Below are 18,630 nucleotides of genomic sequence, written 5' to 3'. Positions count from 1 at the left end.
TTATTTGGTATCATCATCATCATCATCATCATCATCATCATCATCATCTTCTTCTTCTTCTTCTTCTTCTTCTTCTTCTTCTTCTTCTTCTTTTTCTTCTTCTTTTTCTTCTTCTTTTTCTTCTTCTTTTTCTTCTTCTTCTTGTTATTGTTATTGTTATTGTTATTGTTGTTGTTGTTGTTGTTGTTGTTGTTATTATTCTGTTTTTAGCTTTTACTGCAAGTTTCAGCTACCTGTTCCTTTTATTGACTTATCTGTTTTGTGTTCTCATTTTGATGTGGAAAGACATCTTCTAGCACAGTCCCTAAAATGGAATGAATACAGAAGTTGACTATGAAAGGGGCATGACAAGCAAATGAGTGGCAGCTGCAGTGGGAAAGATGGCAAGAGGACAGATGGAGATTTGGTCCACCTCAGCAGGTGCCAAACTGAGGCCCAGGGAAGGGAAGGAGGAGAGAGAGATGGCTGTGCTGCAGTCTGTGGGGACAGCAGCCAAGAGGGGAAAGGCAGAGAGAAAGCAGGCAGGCACCAAACTGAGCACTGGGGAAGGGAATGAGGAGACACAGGCCCAGCCTCAGCTGCCATCATTTTACTTGCCTTGAGCCTCTATGACTACAGCAGTGTTAGGGCCCAGGAGCCACCTGGAAGTAGAGGGATTGCTGTCTCAGTTCAGTCCAGCTGCTGGGTCCGTGATACCCTGCTCAGGGTATCCCAGCAGAAGCCGGGTAGCAAAAGGTCTTCCCTGCATCAGACATGCCTCTCCTCCCCACCCACTGCTGTAAAACAAGTAATGGCAGCCACCTGAGTCGCCTGGGCTGGGCGGGTGACAGCCCAGAGAGGAGGGGGGTGGTTAGGAGACAATGGGCGAAGGTGGGTGCTCATTTTCAGGCTGGGGGCAGAAGCAGGAAGTGAGATGAATGGCAGAAGATGGCATTCTTCTGAGCCATTTGTTAAGGAATTAGACAGTGGTCTGGACTTCCCTTTTAACAGGCTGGGAGCCAAACCTTCCTGGAAGCCCTTTTATTTTTTAAATAACTTGATCTGTCTTTCCCCGCCACCACCCCTGCTCTCCAAATGGCAGGTGCTTGAAGGGTGGGTTTGTGAAGATTAAACTACATGTGTGTTATATTACTTTTCTTGTGATCTCTAAACCTCATTCACATTATTTTTTGAGGGGCATCATCATTTAGATTGTAAGGAATAAACAACAATCAGGAACTAGGCTGACTTAGGACCAACAGTTAAGACTGCTGGCAAATATCAGCATCTAACTAAATTATCACATTTATCAGCAATTATTAATGATGGGAAATATGAGATCATCCCAGCATAACTCAAGGAACACATGACCAAACTCAAGGTTCAATGACCAAATTTCATCTTTATCTTTTGCTTTACATCACAGAAAGTATGTGATAAAACATTTTTATAATAAATCTGCTATTGGTTCTCATGCTTTGAAGGGAAGCATTTCCTTTCCTTTTCCCATTTTCTTCTGAAATATAACTCTGCAGGAATTACAAATACCAACATTGTGGATTCTACTCCAGTAAATATTTCCAGTAATATGGAATCCATGGAGAAATTTGACACAGGGAGGTCTGATAGCATAGCTAGCATTTAACAATAAATGATGGACATTTTCTGCCTTATAGCAGTCTCCTATATGCACAGTGGGGGATGTCAACAATAAGATACTTGTTTTCACAGAAAAAATTATTCTATTTTTCTTTTTTAAGTGTGTTATGGGGAAAAAAACACTGCATGAATTACCTATAAGGAACAGTAAATACCTCAAAGCTTCCATTGCGATTATCTCTTTACACATAATTTAGGACATAAACAGTCTCAGATATGTGTCAGGTACAAATAAATACTCGCAATGTGATGTGCTGAGTGCTGCATAAGCATAACAGCACATAATGATATAAGTGGGCAGAAAAGTTCCATCTGTAAAAACGTTAATGAAAAGGCCAACAAACACATGCATGACAGTATCGACAGGCGGACACCTGGAAATTGGATTGATTTTTCTGGTTCTCTAGACCTGCATTAGATTTGGACTTAGTTCATATTTGGTTCCTGCAGTTCCTGCATCATTCCTTAGAGGAAGAAAATATGTAACTTGTGGATCCATTCAACATGCGTTCTCCTTTTTCTAACAAAAAAGAAATACATAAAAACAAAAGTCATGAAAAGGGAAGACTAATAGTTATCCAGAGCAATTGGAGTAATCTTTATACAGCTATTGCTGTATAAACATAAAAGGCTAAGGCATAAGTCAGCGGAGAGTGGGCGAGGCCGGTACAGGTGAAGGCCCTTGGGCAGGGGTAGTCAAACTGCGGCCCTCCAGATGTCCATGGACTACATTTCCCATGAGCCCCCTGCCAGCATTCGCTGGCAGGGGGCTCTTGGGAATTGTAGTCCATGGACATCTGGAGGGCCGCAGTTTGACTACCCCTGCCCTTGGGCCATCACCAGGACAGACCAGAGTTCCAATCAGTCAGGGGGCACAAAGCAATGTTCTGATAGGGCCACCCAAACCAGCCAGGGGCAATCTGGAGACATCACTGCCAATCTGCCCCTGACAACCACAGGGAGAGGAGGTCAGTAGGGCTGCCAAGGGGATGAGAACGGAGGCTTGGACAGGCTGTGCCAGCCCTTTTCGCCCCAAGGCTGTCCTAACTGTCATGTTCCACTGTAAATTGCCCCAGAACCCTGACAGAGCTGGCAGGAGGCTGCAGAGTGCTCCCCCTCCCCCTCCCCCCTTCAGGCCTGCTGCAAAGGAGCCTCTGACAGGCCCTGACTGAGGGGAGGGAGGCCTTTTCCTTCAGAGAGCAATGCAGGGGAGCCTGAGGGCCTTCTTTTTGAGGGGGGGACTTTCCCCTTCTGCCAAACAGTTGCCTGACAGGGAGACCACAGAAAAGCCCCTTCACACTTAAAATACTGCTATGCACAGAGGTTAGACACAGCCAAGCCATGTGTCTTTCTTCTTTGCAACTCTCTGCAGATTTGAGGCCACTGCACAGCGTTATTCTGCAGAGGAAACTGGCTCTTTTGTCTCCTGTTTCATCTGCATAACAACCCTGTGAAGTAGGCCTCAAGTCTTTCAATTCAACAACAACCTGTATGGGAAGCCTTAAATGTTTCTTCTCTACCACAACCCTGTCCAAAGTAGCCCTTTCTGCCTGGGGAGCTAATCTTTATACTCTGCAGGTGAGCTGTAATTCCAGGAGCTCTCCAGGCCTCACCTGGAGGTTGGCTACCCCTGGGTTGGAAATATTCCTGGAGGTTTGGAGGTGGGACTTCAAAATCATACAATGGCTCAGCGCCCAGCCTTCAAAGGAGCCATTTTTGCCTCCAGTTGGGAGTGAGTGGTGCAGGTATGTCCTTCCTGGACTATGGTTTATGGCCAGCCCTTCCCAGCAACTGTTTGTATTCTGGGACATAGACAGGCAGACCAGCATCAGTCCTGTGAGTCTGGAAAGTGCAGGAAGATCTAAATAAATATTTACAGCCTGAAACTGTAAATAGTGAACAAGTAAATGACTGGAGACCATGGGAACTAAAATGGCTTTTTTCAACCTTGGCCTGGCAAATAAAAAAAAACCAGTATTAAAAACCTTACTAAGGTCAAGATGCTGTGCTGAAAGAGTCTTCCTCTTAGGGTTGCCAGCTTCCATGTGAGGCTCTCTACCCCACCTCCCTCATGGGGAGACTGCTATAGGGAGAGGAAAGTAAGATGATTGGAAAATGCTTTGAGACACCTGAGGCCTGCTGGGTCACTGTGGCCCATTCCCAGTTCTCTCAGACCTCTCACAGCCCCACATACCTCACAGGTTGACTATTGAGGGGAGACGAATGGAAAAGGTGTTTGTAAACCGTTTTGAGACTCCTTTGATAGTAACAACAGGGTACAAAAATTCATTCTTCTAAGGAGCAACCATGAAATAAGCATGTGGACACATAACATTTTATCAACAGTGAAAAATGGAGAAGAACGAACAGTGTGGACACTTGGGTACTGTGACTACCCCATGTGTATTAGGGCAGAGGGGCATTTCGGTGTCTGTGGCCTAATTCACACAAGAAGGGAAATGACGCAGAACTGGGAGGAATTGGTTGCCATGTAATCTTCCCCTAAGAAGAGTCTTCAGTCTGATTTTCCCTTCACATATCTGAGGACTTTCACTCTGGAAAGCTCATCTGTAACCACTATGCCACAATTCCCAAAGGTCAGTCCTCTCCCACACTCAACGAACATTCCAAACCACAGGTTCTTGACACCCATATCTCCACACCCATGCCCTCATTTGCCACCACGCCACCACAACCTCCCACACAACACACACATTCAAGCCCATGCCCTTACAGCCTGGACAACTCCTCCCCTTCCTCTTCCCACTGCCAAGCTCTAGCACCCGTTGTATTCTTGGATACAATAGGCTTTGCCCCTAGTCAGTCATAGCATTTGTTTTTTAAAACTGCAACACTGAAGCAAAATTCTCATTGAGGTACTTATCATGATCCTCTTTACTAGTCACTCACTGCCAGCCCAGATTCTTTCAGTATAAATATAAAGCTGGGGGGTTTTTGCCCCAAGGTGCATCATTTTACATTTGCTTGTATTTAAATTAAGTAAATAAATAATATTTCAAACAAAGAATCAATATTTTAAACAAAAATAAATTAATTCAATTGACCCCGTAGCTACTGTGAAAAGTGAGATTTCAAAGAAAAGTCAAATCATTTTGTTGAGGAAATTGTGACCCATTCATTAAAAATCACTGTAGTCCAAAAGTGAAACTTATCATTTTAGCTAAATAGAAATCATATATTACATTTCTTTTGATTAATATCATGCTGGAATGCGAAGAAATGGTGATGATTTACAAAAAAAAATCTCCATTGATTAAATAAAAATCTATATTGGCATGTACAGCTGGTACAAAGAACAAAACAAATTGTGGGTCTTTACTTTTATTTGAAACTTATCCCCACATATTGCATCACAAAATACATGAAGGCCTCTTTGCAGAAATGTAACATATTTCAGGTTATTGAAATTGATTTTTAAAGATTTAATCCAAATTGAAGAATTCAATCTCTAAAACAAATCCTGCCAACATTGGGTCAAATTGGTAACGGAGATTTTGAAAAATAATTATATTACTGAGTAGCCATATGTTATGCCAATCAATTGGAGATGCTGAAATGAACAAAACTAATTAGCACACAGTGTGACAAAATTTTAAACACTATATTAAGGGTTACATAACAGTAAGGGTGCACTATTGCCCACCTGAGCAAAACCTTGATCTTGAGATGGAGAAGGAAATAAGGGATATGACTAAAGCAGACAATGTTATTGTACTGACCACAACTACCCTCACATTAACTGGGTAAACATGTGACTGAATCATGCCATAGAAATGAGATTCCTATACATAACAAATGGCTGTGCACTGGAATAAGTGGTCACAGAGACAACCAGAGGGGTAAGTGCTCTTGGGCTTGGTTCTGAGCAGATATCAAGACCTGATGAGAGATGTAGAGGTTGTTACACCAGATGGTAACAGTGACCACAATAATATTAAGTTCATCATTCAGTCAATGAAAAGTTACTCCTAGAATAATAGAATCACAGATTTGGAAGGTACCTCCTGGGCCATCTAGTCCAACTCCCTGCACTATGCAGGACACTAACAATCCTATAGCTCATCCACTCTAACCTGCCACCCTCTTGAACCTTCACAGAATCAGCCTCTCTGTCAGATAGCTATCCAGCCTCTCTTTAAAAATTTCCAAAGATGGAGAATCCACCACCTCCCGAGGAAGCCTGTTCCACTGAGAAACTGCTCTAAAGTCCAAAACTGTAATATTTTATTTCAAAAGAGGGAACTTAACAAAAATGAGCGGAACAGGAAAAAATGAAGTTTTAAGGAAAAATACAAGAGAATCAAATCACTAGAGGATGCCTGGAAGTGATTTAAAACCAATGTAATTATAGCCCAAATAGAACGCATTCTGCAAATTAGGCCTTGCCATGTCTAAAAGAAGACCTGCATGGTTAGCAATTCAAGTAAAGTTAAAATGTCTGATAATCAGATTGTTGCAGATTATGTGGAACACATTTCAGGAAGACCTTGAGACAAAGTCCTTCATGGGGGCAATATGTGCATTTCCCTGTCCATCTTTCCAGATGACTCCTGTTCTGGTTCACCACAGCGAAGCTCTGCTCCTTTGACTCCCAGTTCCAGACCCTTGGCTCAGCTTCTTACTATGCTCCCAGTTCTAGAGCCTTGGCGCTAGACCCTGGTTCCAGACCCTTGGACCCAGGAGCCCAACCATGCCCCAGCTCACGACTCTAGGCTTCTGACTCCATTCCTGGCCTTTGATTCTGATTTGGCTTCTGGTTCTGTCCCTGGCTTTCAACCCTGAATTGACTCTGCTCCTCGCTCTTTTTTTTACTCCATGTTTAAACAATGGTTTCCAAGTGCTGGTGTGGGCAGGGGAACTCTTTCATTCTAGTGAGCAGCAGGGGGGAAATAGAGGGTCTAGAATGAGGTCCCACAATTCCACAACATCTTTTCTGACCCTGTAACCAGAAGTGATGTCCCTTTATTGCAGAATGCTTTAGGACTCCCCAGAACACTGTGAAATGACACCATGTCATTGGAGGATGACTTTTCAGTGATCTTCCACTTTCCCCATCTTCTGGGGGTTTCCAGTCCCATTTGGTGGTTTACACCATGGTTGTCATGCCCATGCCCCAGCCGCCAGTGCCAGAGGACTCAGCACCTGTGCTGTCAGCCCTGCTAATGATGCTGCTGTCAGAGCATGCAGTGGAGGAAGAGGGGCTGGGTGGGAAGGAGCTGGGGCACAATCAGCAAGACCCAAACCCTGATTAGCTGGTACAACCAGGGCCCAGTAAGGCTGACACACTGCCTTTTCTACTGGCTGGACCCTCAACATCATTAGTACTGCCCTTTAACCTGGAGAATTCACTGGAGGGCAGAAGGCAGTGATGGCAGGTCAACTTCACTGAACATCACCGAAGTGCCTGGCTCATGGCCCACTGTCAAAACAGATGGGGGTATTTCAGCAGATGATGCCTGAGGCTGCAGCTATGGCCACTTAGCTGGTTAAAGGAAGTTACATTTAAGCAAGATACTTGCTTGTGGGTGCAATTGCACATTGACCTACCAACACCTCAGATATTGTTTTCTGCCTTGACCCACTCAGAGAAGCTCTGCCCATTTGTTCACTGGTTCCTGACTTCTTTTTGGCTCCTGGATTTTTGCTTCTGTTATTTGGACTTTGACTTGGCTTCTGACTCAGCTCTTTCAGTTCCTAACCTCTGCTTGTGCTATGAAAATTCTCCCGGCTCACCTTCAAGACTCACATTTGCTCAGTTGGTGATAAGATGTGGACTGGGCTTTGACTTGACTTTTGGTGAGCAATTTGGTCTCAGCATAATGGCCAAGAATGTCAGAATTTAACTCCCAGTTCTGTGGGCCAAATATAGATCTGAAATATATCCCTATTTCACAACCCTCCCCCTCCAAGTTGATAGAATTTACTAATACTATAAGTAGATCGGAAGAAAATTAGACTGAGTTTTTGCTACAAATGACTCAGCACAAAAACATTTACTGTCCATAGGTCAATAGTTTCCTCAGAGAAACAACCCTAAAAATAATCTCTATATCTGAGACTGTGAAAATTAGATTCATGTGTCTTCTCACAATCTATTTCTTTGTTTCTTTCTTTCTTGCTCGCTTGCTTGCTTTTTTCAGAAGATCACCACCACCATGTTCAATATGGATTGACAAAACAAGCTCCCACAGAATTCAAAATGTTGTCATGTGAACTAGTCTTGAGGTTTAAGAATATTATTTATTTAATTGTACAGTCATAGAACAGAGTACAGAAACATAAGTGATAAATACTGGTAAAGCTTGTAAAGCTTTAAGATCAACAGGATATGAGGAATCAACACAAAAAATCTAATTAAGTGTCAGAATCACATTAAATAGAATATGAATCAACCTAATGTTGATATGCAAAGCCAAAGCTCTCACTGGCAAAAGTCTGTTATCCTAACTTATCCATCAGCAAACTGATTCTATAAGCAATTGAATATACCCTCATTGCTGTAGAAGCTTTACTTTTGTAAATGGAGATTAGAAGCATTCATTATATCTGGAAATAATTTTATAGCATATTTTTGATATTTCTTCAAATATGCTTTTCTCAGTTGAAAAGTTAATTTTAATGTTGCAGAAAAATAGTACATTGGGTTGTTTCATTGCAGCAAAATGTAACTGGAACAAGCATAATAATTACATCATCATCATCATCATCATCATCATCATCATCATCATCATCATTATTATTATTATTATTATTATTATTATTATTATTATTATTATATTTGTCTCCCACCACTCTTGGCCAGCCATCTCGCAAGACAGAAGTCGGGCAGAGCTCTATGCTCCGGTGTCTGTCCTTGCCACCATTTGCATGTTTATAAATTCCAAACCTCTCACTGAACTAGGTAGGATCAGATACAATCCTTTTGTAAATATCCTTCGGTAGCTCAACTTAATTTGTGATATATTACTTTCAAACAAGAATTTATCCCTAAAAGCACATTTTCAAAATGAAAATAATTCTTGACATAAGACCAGTTGCTTCAGCATTGCTGTAATTGCTATGAGTATGATGTCTTATAACCTCAAGGAGTAGCTATAGTAATTCTAGTGATGAAAACTAGCCCTATGATTCTTGGAATTACCCCAAAATTCTTTTTTTCCCTTTGAAGGTAAGGTTTGGTTATTTCCTTGTTTGTCGCCAGCATTGTGGTGCCAAAGCAACATGCTGTTTATCCTCTTTGTGTTTGCTTTGTTTCTGTGTTGGAATGGGTGTGATAAAAGTAGTCTCTGTAACATAAGGTGATTTTCTTTATTGCACACTAACAGTTTATGCTGCTATAAAAATCTTGCCTAGAATGGAAAGGTGAGAAGGATTAAACAAATGCTATAGAACAGATCAAAGTAGAATGCATAAACAATTATTGTACTGCAGGAAATAATTGATTCAGTGAGTGATTAGGGGACAGATGTAGAATAGAGGCCCAAATAGAAGGATTCAAGAAGCTTGGTGAAACCACTAGTCCTCATTAAAGAGGCTCCATTTGATGTAAAAACAAAGGAAGTACTCTACTCCATGGGTTTAAACTATAATACAGTATCATCCTCTTCCAAAGTAATTAATAGATGTTCCAATAGGTTGCATAAAATGGATGTGGAACACTATTGAAAGGGAGAATTCCATCTGCTATTACTTCATGTTCCACTTCCCCCAGAGAAGAAATTCAGAATATACTATTACAGCATTGATTTCCTTTTGGCAGATGTACTATCTGTTTTTTCAGCCCTATATTGTCTTAGGATGGGCACGGGCTCCCAGGCTTTTGGCATGGGAGATGCTCCCATCTCAGGACTATGGCAAAGGGTGGGGCTGCAGAACCACAGACAGAAAGGGCAAGACAAGCAACTGGCAGGGATGCAGAATGGGGATGGCCACAAGATGCTGGCAAAGCCCCAGGCGAATGTGGAGGATGAGCAGCTGATGGGGTCAAAGAACAAGGATGCTAGTGAGATGCTTGCAGAGCCACAGCCGAACACAGAAGCCCGACAGAGACAAAGCAGAGGGAAGAATGGACAGGCAGGGACGAATGCAGGGAAACAGGAGGAGGAGAGAGATGAGGGGTACACATATTGGGGAGGGTAAAAGAAAGAGGCACCTGATGTAAAACCTCAGCAAGCCCACATTCAGGTTGTATGGTGAAGGGCAAAGGAATAAATCAAGTTAAGCAGAAGAAATGCTCTTGACTCTTGTGTACATAGACTGAGTGGGCAGACAAGATGGCCGAGAAAGGAAAAGGCTGAGGTGACCTCACACGCTGTATCGTAGTGGTGGAGAATACAGGTACTATAAATGTCCCATGAAGACCCACGTCCAGCATACCAACCCGGTTGGGGTGAACACCTCCTCAAAGATACTCTACTGCTCCTCTAGAAGGAGGGGCAGGAGACTCAGAGAGTTCAGACTTAGATATGTTGACCACTGGGTCAGTGATAGAGTGCAACATATCAGAAGAACCCAGAATGGACTTTGCCCAGTTCAAGTGATGATTAATAGAAAACCAGTCTCAGGTGTGGATAGAAATTGTGGAAAGACAGATGACAACCCAAGAAAGGACGATAGAAGACCTCGGACAGTCGGTGGAAGGACTGCAAGGAGGTACGGGACTGACCAGTGGAGGAGGAGCATTAGCCCTACTAGGCTGGGTGCCCTAGCCATTGCTGGCAAAGTTGATCTTGGATAATGACATTGAAGTGTATTTGGATACCTTTGAAAAGACTGTGGAGGCACCAAGGTGGCCTAGAGGTCTTTTAAAAGCAGCGGTCTCCAACCCCCAGTCCGGAGACTGGTACCAATCCGTGGATCAGTTGGTACCGGGCTGCGGCTCCTCATCCTCCTCTCTGCTGCCTCGGGGGCTGCCCTGCCGCTCTGCCACCAGCTCACCTTTGGTGCTCTCTGGCGGCCACCATGGCTTGTACTCCCCCTCAGTGTGGCACTGCACAGCTGCAGGAAGTCAGGGGCGCCGGCGGGAAAGCAAGTGGAACAGGGGCTCAGGCAGCGTCGACGTTCCTCAGCAAAAGACTACCCTCCCCCTCGGGCCTCAGTAAAATTGTCAAGCGTTGTCCGGTCCCCGGTGATAAAAAGTTTGGGGACACTGCCCTAAAGGAATTAGTGAAGTAAGAATCAGCCAAGTATGATAGCCTAAAGAAAGTTATATCCAGTAGCCTGGAGATATCACCAGAGACTTACCAACAGAGGTTCTGGGCCTTGACTTTCCAACTTAAGTGATACCTCCTCAAGTAATAGTAAGTAAACTCAAGGATGATGCCACCTAGTGGTTGACTCCTAAGTATGGAAAGAGAGAAGAAAATTGTAGAGTAGATGGTTAAGGAACAGCTATTCCAAATTTATCCAGGCTGTACAAGGCGCTGGATAATATTTCAGAAACTGGGTTCCCTCCTACAGGCTTTGGAGCTCCTGGAGGCCTGTTTGGCAGTTGAACAACATGAAAGGAGGAAAAGAGACCAGTAAGCTGACACATTCCATCCCAGTGGGATGGGGAAGTGTACTTAGTACACCTGGGCCCAACACAGGATGGATGCATCGAGGAAGAGTGAAAATGAGTACAAATCAGATGCCTATCCCCTTGGTGACTAGCCGTAATAAAGAAGGGGAGAAGAAACCCAAACCAAACAAACCACTGAGAATCCCAGCAGGGGTATGACTGGAAGGAAGGCCCTGGGAACCCTTTGAACGAGGACGGTGTTTCACCTGTGAGCAATGGGGACATTTTAAAAAGATTGCACGCTTATGGAATGTGATATGGGGTGGGACGTGGCTCCTAATAAAAGATATTCCACCAATTTTGTTCTTGCTTTTACATAGACCTATATGGCTAAGTAGCAGCTTCCAGGGAAGCTTCAGGCTAGGAAAACAGAATGGAGGGAGTATATTTGAATTCCCAAAAAGAAAATCCACACATACATCTGCTGATCGACCACATGTTTACCCTTTGGATTTTGTAACCTATGAAGCAGCCCTGTGATATTTCCTTTAGTGACCTGAAATTTTATTCTAGTAATTGAGAGGTGTCATCCTTTAGAGAGTGGGATGGGGGAAAGAAACAGTTTCAAATGTAGAGCAGATAGAAGCAAAGAGAGCTTTTAGTTGGTGCTAACTGGACTTAAAGCAGTCTGGGGGTGTCGCAAGAGCCTACTCTGCTGCTCTGGGGCATGCGAAATAGCGTCAGCATTTTTTCTGCATGCTTCAGGAGTTTATTTGCTTCCTCCATATTTTGCTTGTAAATAAAACAGATATTAAAAAGACATGATACGTCTCCATTACTCTGTAATCCAAAGGAAATTAAACCCAGTAGTATTGACTCTGAACTTCATACTACTCAAGAGAGTGTAGAGCACTTAACAATAATTTTATGTGTATTTTCATTGTAGTGCATTGGGGATATATATTTCCACAAAGTTATTATTTAGTTTTCCTTATTACTCTGATCACATTTCAGATATGATGGGCATGTACCAATTCTTAAAACAATTACATTATAAAGCACATGTCATGCTTTATTAAAGAAATGTACAGCCTCAAACTTAAGTAGCACTGTTCCAGTACCAAATTCTTATCCTGTTAATCCTAAATATGCATGGACATTTTAGGACCGACATATGTGTAAACAAACTACAAAGCCAGAAACCTGAAATGATATCCAAGAACAACAAAAAATTCATATGACTTAGATAATGTATGTATATGTTACTGCATCTTTGATGCAGTAATATAACAGAAGCCCTTGAGAAAGGTTATAAATCTAATATCTCCATCCTACCCTTGTTTTAATTTGGTACTCAGTTATTTAAAATAGTTGGCATTTTCCTTGTGGGAAGTAGAAATAGGTCAGATTCATATGCAAGTTCAAATTTCATCCTGTGGCACCTCCATTTTCAAAGGTTCTCAGGACAGCCATTAAAACATTACCATGAACATCTGGCTGTTACACCTCCACAGTTCTCCAAAATAACACATGATACAACATCATCATGTTCAGCACTTAAACCTCCTCATTCATGAGGTGTTGTAGGATTTAGAGAAATATCGATATCACATAATACATATTTTAAACCATCCCCAATCTTTGGGTTTCTGGGGTAGGCACATACTGACATCTGATTATATATCTTTTTCAGTAAGTTTGCTCAGGAAGATGGAGGAGGATATTTTCAACTGCTAGCAGGTTAAGTGTTTGTGGTAAAGTACAGCTCAGTCCCATTGCTAGCCAAAATATATAACGCTAAACTGGATGGACTAGGTATCTAAAAAAAGGTTTTTCATAAAGAATGATAAAAGCCTTTGTTAGTCTTTGTTGAAAAAGACTCTAAGATTCTCAATTAGCAATGGCTATATCTTCTACAAGGTATACCTCTCTTAAATTGAGGTGGACATTGGTCTATTTCTCAGTCTATCAAAACAGTGTCATTGTATCACTGAGAGATTAATTTAAACCACTCCATATTAATAGGATGGAGCTGAATCTCTCATATAGTAAACTCCTTTGTGGTCAAACTATTCAATTATATATTAATTACAATAATTCACTATTTTGACATTTGAGGTTCCTTTTAGATTAAAAAAAACCTCATATATTACTCATGGAGGTTTTATTCTTGTTTCCAAGCTTTTGAAACAAAATGATTAGAATTAACAAATAGGTCACAACCTTGGCAACTATCCCCTATAATCTGCCACTGTGCTAGTTGCCATAGAAACTGACAATTGTGGAAGTTCTTTCAATGCAATCTATATTTCATGCATAAGAGATTAACATATTTAAAACAAGGAAATAGCTAATGAGCACCAATACTGGTATGTCTTAGATAGAGAACAGTTCTCAGTTTCAGCCACTTACCATAAAGGATAGGATGATGGACACATATCCATGACCAACATGGAGTTGGTTGTTAGTGATCACAAGAAATACTGCATTTAAAATAAATTTTTGAAACCAGGTCATATCAACCCCAAATCTCATGAACTTCAGTGAATGATCCAGTTAAAATTTAGCTCTTGATTTCAATGGGAGGTATAAGTGGTACAATCTCAACCCATTCTTAACCTTTAAAATCTTAGAAAGGCTTAGAAGGACATAACTCTGTTCAAAATTGTAGTGTTCAATTCTTTCTTAACCATTCTACTGATGCAAATGTTTTTTTTAAATTTTTACTTTGAATCATACCCAAATTTGACACATTGGTACCTAAGGTTTATATAATAGTGAAATGATGGTGAACTTAGTTTGGTGACTGGAATTTGAGGAAAGTAGTGAGAGCTTTGTAATGAGAAAAGGAATGAAAGCAAGTGAGGAGCATGGATTAGCATATCAGTTTCAGATGGGGAGAACAGGGCTCAAACAATAATTCTCAATTGAAATCTACTCACAGGATTTTAGAAGACAGAAACATCTGAATACACTACCCCCTAGTTTCTTAGAAGGAGGACAGGGTTAAAAATGAGAGGCCTAATTAATGGGAAAACAAAAAAATCCCAGCAAGCAAAATCCTGCACATACTATGAACAATAGCAGGGGGAAATGTCAGATGTATAAACAGCCATCTATTCTCAGTTTGTTTTGTTTTATTTTTTGATTTCTTTAACTGCCTGGTATAGCCAACTCAGAACGGTTTACAACAGTTAATTCACACAGTTAAAGCTACATAACATGTATTATCAATAAGCAATAAAATAATATAAAATATACAAACAATAAAAACAATAATTATAAAACTGATTGCCAGTTAAAAATCAATATACCCATGACTGATGCTTTTGAATCCAGTAGTCTGCCCACTGAACTCTTCCTGTAATTACAGATTTCAGGGAGGTGTATTTATATACAGAAGGGGATCTTAACAGGTGTTGTATCTTCATTGCCCCCCCCCCCCAAGGGGTCAAAATAGGGAAAGTATGCTCAAGCCTCTGTAGGGTAAAATTGTTGTAAAATTAAATATTAATATTTATTAAAATTAAAAATCCAAGGCTTGAAATATAGCCTCATTAAAATCCAAATATACTTTCATGCTAATGCCACCAGTGAGCAGATGCATTTCGGCATCCCTTCCTTTATCAAAGGTTAGGCATAAGTAAATAAAGCTGCGTACATAAAATACAAGAACAGCTATGTTAAATATATAGTTGGATTCTTTACATACAGGGATTGAATAAATTAAATATGTAGGACTGAGGACTTTGGAGAAAGCCTGGCTCCGATAGGGCACTCATTGGAGACTGGAAGTGCTCAGCTGGACCAGGGCCTGCATTAGAAACATAAGAGCCAGCTTGGTGTAGTGATTAGGAGTGTGGACTTCTAATCTGGCAAGCTGGGTTCAATTCTGTGCTCCCCCACATGCAGCCACCTGGGTGACCTTCAGCTTGCCACAACACTGATAAAGCTGTTCTGACCAAGCAGTCATATCAGGGCTCTCTCAGCCTCACCCACCTCACAGGGTATCTATTGTGAAGGGAGGAAAGGGAAGGTGACTGTAAGCCGCTTTGAGACTCCTTTAGGTAGAGAAAAGCAGCATATAAGAACCAACTTCTTCTTCTTCTTCTTCTTCTTCTTCTTCTTCTTCTTCTTCTTCTTCTTCTTCTTCTTCTTCTTCATAAGGTGTCTGTTGTGGGTCTCCCATGCAGTTTCAGCCTACCCTGTACCCTCAGCCTCTGCTCTCAGGCTGGACTTGCTTGAGTTTTTTTTCTTCTTTTTTTCTTCTACTTCTTCTTCTTGGCCTCAAAGAATTTTATCTGGCCTTTTGGTCCATAGAATCGATTATAGAAGACAAGTATGCAAAACCAAAACTTTGTATAGATGCTTCATTTTACTTTAATGAAAACAACTGAATTTACTAAAGGATGACATTGAAAGGAGAAAACTATTGTAACACGAAAGGCAGAATTGGGTTTTGTGATCCTTTTTCCTGCAAGTTTTTCAGAAACAGATTAGTTGTGTTAGAGGAATGTCTTTTGCTGCAAATTTTCCAGAAAATATTGTAAGGAGTTGGGGTTCTATGAATGGACAGTCTACATGCTTGGAAGAAGTCATGGTGAAAGGAATGGCAATGCTTCCCAGTCAGAGTACATACCCCCCCTCATGGAAGTTGTGGGGAAGGGTCCTGCTCAAGCACCTCTCAGTGGCTGGAGGCAGGACAGTGTCTGACCTAGCAAGCACAGAGGCGAAATGTCTCCAATAAGCACAATGCTTAAACATTAGGATATTAGGAAACAGGCAGATTTAGCTGCAGTAGAGTGAAACACCAGGGGGATAGCTGATCTCTGGGTCCAGAGGAATAGTAGCAGACGTCCAGACCAGTATGAGTTCCTCTGCATCTTCTTCCATGGTTACTAGGCACTGTACAGGTTACTAGGCACTGTAGATCAATCATCAGAAAGGCCAAAGCTGAGAGTGAGCTAAGATTGGCCAGGGAAGCCCATTGTAACAAGAAAAGATTTTTCAGTTACGTGAGGAGCAAATGTAAAGTAAAGGAGGCAATAGGCCCGCTGTTGGGTGCAGATGGACAAACTCTAACGAAAGATGCAGAGAAAGCAGAAAGGCTTAGTGCCTATTTTACATCTGTTTTTTTCCCACAGGTCAAAGTGCTTAGGCACATCTAGAGATGGCCGTAGCCAAAGGATAGTGTCTGGGTGGCAGGTTAACATGGATAGAGAGGTTGTCGAGAGGCATTTAGCTGCACTGGATGAGTTCAAATCCCCTGGTCCAGATGAAATGCACCCGAGAGTACTCAAAGAACTTTCCAGAGAACTTGCACAGCCCTTGTCCATCATCTTCGGAACCTCTTTAAGGACTGGAGATGTCCCGGAGGACTGGAAAAGAGCAAACGTTATTCCGATCTTCAAAAAAGGGAGGAAGGATGACCCGGGAAACTACAGACCAGTGAGTCTGACCTCTGTTGTGGGGAAGATAATGGAGCAGATATTAAAGGGAGCAATCTGCAAACATCTGGAGGACAATTTGGTGATCCAAGGAAGTCAGCATGGATTTGTCTCCAACAGGTCCTGCCAGACCAACCTAGTTTCCTTTTTTGACCAAGTAACAGGTTTGCTGGATCGGGGAAATTTGGTTGATGTCATTTACTTGGATTTTAGTAAAGCTTTTGACAAGGTTCCCCATGATGTTCTGATGGATAAGTTGAAGGACTGCAATCTGGATTTTCAGATCGTTAGGTGGATAGGGAATTGGTTAGAGAACCGCACTCAAAGAGTTGTTGTCAATAGTGTTTCATCAGACTGGAGAGAGGTGAGTAGCGGGGTACCTCAGGGCTCGGTGCTCGGCCCGGTACTTTTTAACATATTAATGATCTAGATGAAGGGGTAGAGGGACTACTCATCAAGTTTGCAGATGACACCAAATTGGGAGGACTGGCAAATACTCTAGAAGATAGAGACAGAGTTCAATGAGATCTGAACACAATGGAAAAATGGGCAAATGAGAACAAGATGCAATTTAATAAAGATAAGTATAAAGTTCTGCATCTGGGTCAGAAAAATGAAAAGCATGCCTACTGGATGGGGGATACGCTTCTAGGTAGCACTGTGTGTGAACGAGACCTTGGGGTACTTGTGGATTGTAAACTAAACATGAGCAGGCAGTGTGATGCAGCGGTAAAAAAGGCAAATGCCATTTTGGGCTGTATCAACAGAGGCATCACATCAAAATCACAAGATGTCATAGTCCCACTGTATACGGCACTGGTCAGACCACACCTGGAGTACTGTGTGCAGTTCTGGAGGCCTCACTTCAAGAAGGACATCGATAAAATTGAAAGGGTACAGAGGAGAGCGACGAGGATGATCTGGGGCCAAGGGACCAAGCCCTATGAAGATAGGTTGAGGGACTTGGGAATGTTCAGCCTGGAGAAAAGGAGGTTGAGAGGGCACATGATAGCCCTCTTTAAGTATTTGAAAGGTTGTCACTTGGAGGAGGGCAGGATGCTGTTTCTGCTGGCTGCAGAGGAGAGGACACGCAGTAATGGGTTTAAACTTCAAGTACAACGATATAGGCGAGATATCAGGAAAAAGTTTTTCACAGTCAGAGTAGTTCAGCAGTGGAATAGGCTGCCTAAGGAGGTGGTGAGCGCCCCCTCACTGGAAGTCTTCAAGCAAAGGTTGGATACACACTTTTCTTGGATGCTTTAGGATGCTTAGGGCTAATCCTGCGTTGAGCAGGGGGTTGGACTAGATGGCCTGTATGGCCCCTTCCAACTCTATGATTCTATGATTCTATGATTCTATGGTCTGCTTTTACATTGTAAAAAGAGAAAACACTACAAACATGCCATGTACCTCAGTTATCTTTCCTCCAAAGGGAGCCAACCCAGGTAAGCACTTGTCACTAAACATTCTTACTGGTCAAAGAACATATACAACAACATTCTCAAGGTTATGAAAAAATAAAATGTAATCTGAATCAACAATTCACTTTCATCACTGATATCTGCAAAGGCTTGTTTCAATAGCCCTTATTACATTTCAAACTTTTCCATAAAAATCCATCTCAATAAAGTATAGTTCTAATTCTGCATTTGAATGACTGAACATCCATTGCCCCAATTTTGCTTAAGTAATTTCTCTGACACTGAACTTATTTAATTAACCTTCACTTTGATCCCCAAATTCATGAGACCTGTACCATTTATAGAACCCCCTCCCCTATACATAAACAGATAATTGCATAGAAGGGAGGGGTTTTCAGGAATGCCTGGAGGTGTGAGGTACATGTATAGCAAGTACAAGGAAAGATTCTGGAGTACAGCTATGTGTACTTTTCATAAACACTTTTGCACATGAAATGAGGGCATTGTTGCTCACTGGATTAAGGAAGACAGATGAATAGAATTACAAATCATTTTTTAGGAACTTGGATCAGAGGTTTTATGGGGGAAATGAAAATGTGATAAT

At 41.8% G+C, this 18,630-nt stretch overlaps 1 long non-coding RNA gene across 1 annotated transcript; it reads right to left on the bottom strand.

Annotated features, from left to right (window-relative positions):
* Positions 1 to 1,975: 1,975 nt before the first annotated feature.
* On the bottom strand, positions 1,976 to 11,129 carry LOC143840838 (uncharacterized). The gene is made up of 3 exons (XR_013232468.1): positions 10,903 to 11,129; positions 3,629 to 3,721; positions 1,976 to 2,158 (listed from the first exon to the last, which is right to left on the bottom strand). It is a non-coding gene; the product is annotated as an uncharacterized LOC143840838 (long non-coding RNA).
* Positions 11,130 to 18,630: the final 7,501 nt, after the last annotated feature.

Source organism: Paroedura picta, chromosome 1 (genome assembly GCF_049243985.1).
Source record: "Paroedura picta isolate Pp20150507F chromosome 1, Ppicta_v3.0, whole genome shotgun sequence".
Classification (NCBI taxonomy): Eukaryota; Metazoa; Chordata; class Lepidosauria; order Squamata; family Gekkonidae; genus Paroedura; species Paroedura picta.
The sequence above is the reverse complement of the archived record's forward strand: the minus strand, read 5'-3'. Positions and strand labels throughout refer to the sequence as shown.